Raw genomic sequence first — 6,205 nt, forward strand, 5'->3', positions numbered from 1 at the left:
ATAGCGGGTTATAAAACTCGAGTTTTGCAACCCGCTAATTTGTGTACGTGTGAATCCCCACAAAGTACGAATAGATTAGTTTAAGCTATCAAACTGAATTCGTGTTAGGAAGACGGTTAGTGCCGCTTGAAAAAAAAAACCCCACACAAACAAGGGGATATGGAGCTTTTACAAATATGATATCTTTTATTATTGAATTGGCAAACAGGGTAAAACGGGGTTTATGACTCATGCGTGCTGATTACCGCAGCTACTAGTATGTATTCGGGGGGGGGGGGGCATAAAGTATGAGTATAATAGGAGAGACGGACTAAGCTATCAAGGTTAAAGGTAAGGTACAGTTCTTCAGAAAAAACGAAGCTTTGGAATAATATTACAAATGTTCGGATTAACGATTTTTTTTTTTTTCATTTTCGGACCAACGAACATCCTGGCATGGGCAATTTGCGTGTTTCGGAATGACGTTTTACTTATATTTGCCCAATCTATGACGCCCGCAGAACATTGAAGCAACTACGCCCACATAACATTGAAGCGACTTGATACATAATAGGCTTACAAATATTATTATCATCTAGATCTAATTTTCCCAAGTAGGAAGTAAATCAAATATGCCATGCACTGTTTTCGAGGTACCAGTTGAAATTATGGATTCGTCGGTGACTGGCATGAATAGCACTATTTTCTTCCGGGCTGCGCCCCTCAGAAAATAGTGCAAGCCAGTCACCTCAGAATCCATTCAATTGGAACATAGCTCTCAGTGCATGGTATAGTTGATTTTATATTTTGGATCGAAAATGTATCTTCTAGTGATTGGTTGAAAGAGCTTTACGTGATTATAGGTATTTTCACTCCATTAAGTCGGCCTACCATTTGCAAAATGATGTCACAATTCTGAAATTGTGCGAAGCCTTGTACCCGTCACTCTTGTAATAATTGTGACATCACAAAGCAATTCTGACATCGCGCAATGCGCCGTACTGTCACTCTGTGAAATGTAACAATACTAAGACCTAACAAAACAATTGTGACGCCACAAAGCAATTTTGACATTACGCACTGCTCATACGGTCACTCTGTGAAATGTATCAATTTTCAACAAAACAATTGTGACGTCATAAAACGCAATTCTGGTAATGCGCATTGTTGCTGAGCACAGTCGCTCTTGTCGGTGCAACACACACAAAAAAGAGGTTATGTAACATCACAAAGCAGTTCTGACATCGTGCGCTGCTGCATTCTTCTTATGGTCGATGTAGGATCCCTTCACAACATTGCATCCACCATACGATTTCTCGCTTTGCATTTCCCCCATTTCCCCATTTTTCAATTTAAAATATAAAGCAAAATTGATATACTTTGCCTAATTTCGAGTTTCTTGTTCAAATTATAGGCCTCGATCGGTGCCTCAAAAAAAAAACTATTTACTTCGGGGCTGCGTCCATCAGTGAATACTAGTAGTTCTTTTGGAGTCACCTCTGCCCATATTAGTTTTAACCAGAAACTCTGAAGACAAAGTATATTTTTATACTATATATCAATATGATATAATATATTATGTGTATATATATATATATATATATAATATATATACATAAATATATATTGATTTATTTATGGTAACTTCATCTGCTGGCAGCTTCTCGAAGAGTTTTGTTTTTGTTTTTTGTTTTGTTTTTTTGATAATGCGGACACGTTGGTGGAGGACCAAGGAGTTATCATAAGTCCTTGGGAGAACTTACCGAGTGTGATTACCACCTTGGCACCTGACGTCATGTCTGTCGCTTCACTCAATGAAGGCCAACGACTCCAATGCCTAAGCGTTTCGAGCTGTTTCGTAAACGAGTGATGAACGCAGAAGTGACGCGTTTAACGCAAATCAAAGAGGGATCTGGGACAAAATGGAACTTAAGACCGTGACGAAGAAAGCAGAGGCTAGGATATTATGCCGTTCTCCACAAACAAGCCTCCATGTACAAAACTTTGCATAGGTCCTATGATGTTGAAGAACGCCTGTACTAGTGAGTATGCCTATCTCCCCGGGATGACACTATTCAATGGTGAATATCAAGACACTTCCATCACATTTGACTGCATCTCGGCTGAAAAATCTGTTTGAACTAAGATCCGCCTGGTAGTCCAGTACCAGGAATAGCCAGGTGAAGGCAGATTTTGGAAGATGACAGGTACTGCACTCTGAACAGTTATTAGTAGGCCTGTTGGGAATGTCTTGTCATTCAATCGTTATCAGCATCGTGAGCGTGTAAAGCGAACGTTAAATGTCGGTCGAGGAGGCGATGAAAACAAAAACTTTGACTGAAACTCAATCTCAAAACAACCCTTTCCATGCAACAACAGATCCGGAGAAAGACCTAATCATACCACCGGGAAAAATGTCACGAACTAGGTCCAAAAACTAGCTCCACAACGTTCAATAAGAATTTGCCACAAGTATATCTCCGAGTGACATGCTGCGTCAACCAGCACTGTAGCAGCGAGTATCTTAATTCTGTGCTTGAAATTGATGTGCAACCTGTGTCTTTGTCACGTTTAATGTTTTTCTCCCTCGAGAAGGCTGACAATTGCACACATCTGGTGGTGAAACTACCTGGATTGTCTAATGGCTGATATTTTTCTTTGCTCGATACAGACTGGAAGCATAGCAGCTTTACCTACCCCCCTCCCCCTTTCAAAGCTTAAAGGACATGTCCACCTTCATATACATTAGGATTGAGAGAATGCAGCAATATTAGTAGAACACATCAGTGAAAGTTCGAGGAAAATTGGACAATCCGTTCAAAAGTTACGAATATTTTAAGTATCTGCGCAGTCACTGCTGGAAGAGAAGACTACTACAGTGTATGATGTCACATGTGTACAACTATATAAGGAAAATAAAAACAGAATTTCACAAAACTTTACTTTTTTAATAAAGTGCACATTTCTTCGACTTGCTATTGACGTATGTTAAGGGTAATATCATTCCCCCTGCCTTCTGAAAGAGAGAAGTCGAGTGTTCTTTTGTTATGCGAGAAAAATTGAAATATGTTGAATTTTTTTTATTCTTTCTTTATATCGTTGTACTCATGTGACATCACAAGCTATAGTAGTCTTCTCATCCAGCCATGACTGAGCAGAAACTTCAAAAATTCATAACTTTTTAACGGATTGTCCGATTTTGCTCAAACTCTCACTAGTGTGCTCTACTAATATTGCTGCATTCACTCAACCCACATGTCTATGAAGGTGAACTTGTCCTTTAATAATTCATGACTCGGGGTGATCTTTGAAGTAGCATAGCGCACTTACTGCTATATATACTTTTTTTACATGGCAACGGTTAAATTTAAGATACTACTATTTAACATGTACAAAAAAGGTGAGGTTTTAAGTGTTGGTATTCATGTGCTGGCTGTGTGGTTTTTTTCTTTTTTCTTTTTTTCTTTTTTACTTTTCGTATCTACAACCCAGAAAGGACACGGACGAATAAACCTGCTCGCACAAATATTGGACATAATAATATATAATAAAACAGATTGATATAATTATAAGAATTAAGATGTAGTCTATACGATATTGATGACAAAAATACTCAGAAGATAATGAACCTGATTCTACAATTTTTGAAACTCACAAGTGGACTTTACATGACAATAATAAGAAGAATGGTATGTGTTTTCGCCTTTCTTCACCTTTTCATCAATTTATTCACATATTATGAAGTTTACGGAGATGAACACGACGGATGTGTGAGATGTTCAATAATGTCAAGCCCAATGCGTGAGACTTTGCAGCCTTGAAATTGCAGTCGTAGCAATGACAACAACGAAGTAATTTAGTATATTGCACACCGTGATTGTAGTTTTCATGTTTTTAATGCAAATTCGTAACTCGATGCAGATGTGCTATACAATAAAGATTCAGTTACATTGACATTAGGCTCAAATGACATCGGTCTCTCGCCAAGCTCGGATTAACAAACCTTATTTCATTTTCGGATAATGGACCTTCGGAATAACAAACCTTTGGCCCATTGCATAAAACTTACCGTTGAATTTTAATGGTAACTACCGTCAAAATTAGGCGTCACAGCCAATCAGCATCAAGGATTATAAAATTTACCGCTAATTTGAAGACTTACCGCTAGAAAGGAGCGGTAAGTCCAGCAGTAAGGGTTTTATGCAACAGGGCCCTTATTTCATTTTCGGATTAATGGACCTTCGGAGTAACGAACCTTGTTTCATTTTCGAATTGATGGACCTTCGGAATATCGAACTTTATTTCATTTTCGGAATAACGGACCTTCGGATTATCGAACTTTCGAAATAACAAACCTTCGAAATAACGAACCTTCGGAATAACGAACAGTAACCATAAAGCTTACCAGTCCGATCGAGTGCCAGTTATTGAAAAGGCTGAGTATGGCATTACCTCAATAGCAAATTATATGTTCTCTCTGAAGGGTTAGTATTGTCATAAACATGCGATATCTTACACACTCTATTAGTCTGGATGTGCAGAATATAAGATTCCGTTGCTTTGCCCAGGTCACCGCTTTCCAGGATTTAAAGAAAAATAAAACCCAAATATAATTGTCAGGGTTGGGTGAAGGTTATAGTAGAGCTGCACATCAGTGGAGTATGAGGAAAATTGGGCAATTTAAGCAGTTCCAAAGTTGTTAATGTTTAAAGGGTGTGTCCAGTTCTGATTGAGGTGAGGATTTAGCTTTTAACATTTTGCGAGATATTCTGAAACCACTCTATGAGATGTCAAAGAGCATGCAATTCTAAGGGGTATCAGAAGTTTATTTGATGAAAATCGGTTTTGAAATGGCTGAGATGTCCCAAAAACAAGGTGAAACAAAGAGATCCCAGTAAAAGGCGTGGCGTGTCGCCTTTTATTATCATCACTTTTTTGGATATCTCAGCCGTTTGAAAACCAATTTTCATTAATTAAACATCGAATCCGTCTTGAAATCACATGCTCTTTCATATTTCATAAGAGGTTTCTTATTGTCTCACTTAGGAATGTTCAAAATATGAATCCCCACCTCAGCCAGTACTGTACAGTCCCTTCAAAGTTTCGGTAAAGCCATCTGTGGATAAGTCAAATACAACAATTAATGATGTCTAGATTATGGACTATAACAAAACATATATATCCCTTTCTATTTTTGAACATAACAAAAGAGCATTTGATTCATGTTTTTGTTTTGTTTTTTTTAAAGGGGGAAATAATAGCACACTCAACACATTAATCAGTAACTATATATAGTGAAAGGAAGCGCACGTTACCGGTACACAAGGTAGGACATTGTGCAAAACTTTACTTGTTATTTTCTTTATGTCGTTACCCTGCTGTGGCATCATGAATTATTGTAGTTTTTAAAGCAATAGCGGTATCAAGAGTTTAAACTCTGATTCGTTACTTTTGAACGGATTGTCCAATTTTCTTCAAGCTTCACTGATGTGTGTTTAATTTTCTGCTTTCACTCAATTTACGTATTAAAGGGGAAATCCAGTCCAAATATGTTAGTCTGATAAGAAAGAGTATTACGAGTTCAACGGTATAAATTTGATCGAAATCAGATGAAAAATAAGGAAGTTAGGACATTTTGAAGTTTCACTATTTTGGGGGAAAACAGTTCTTGCACAGTCAATGTGAATACGCAAACGGCAAAGTGAGCATGTAATTCCCGCACAACTTACCGTATCATGGTTTGTACATAGAATTTAGAAATTTCCCGTTTTTTATTCAAAAGCAATTATGTTCAAGACTCAAATTCTCATATATCTAAATGATCAATATTCTGAAGTTATTCAATCAGGAATAACGTCATGTTTCAGACTTCAATGACAGAAACATTGAATTTTCGTCTTTTTTTTTTTGTACACGATCAATGCAAATGTGTGAGGGTATGGCATGGTTAGCTCACTCATTTGCATATTCATACCCACTGAACAAGAACTGTATTGGAGAAATTATCAAAACTTCAAAATTTCATAACGTCCTTACTTTTCATCCGATTTCAGTCAAATTTTTACCGTTGAACTCGTAAAATTATAGGCCTATACTTTTTTTTTTTAATCAGACTAACTAGACTGGATTTCCTTACCCTTTGTATACGCGACAAGAACAACTCATCACACCCTTGGTAACACAAGCTGATGTAAACTATTATGTATATCGTTTCCGAGGTTTCCAC

Source organism: Diadema antillarum, unplaced genomic scaffold (assembly GCF_040938485.1).
Source record: "Diadema antillarum isolate AM-2024a unplaced genomic scaffold, OU_Dant_1.0 seq00001271_RagTag, whole genome shotgun sequence".
Classification (NCBI taxonomy): domain Eukaryota; kingdom Metazoa; phylum Echinodermata; class Echinoidea; order Diadematoida; family Diadematidae; genus Diadema; species Diadema antillarum.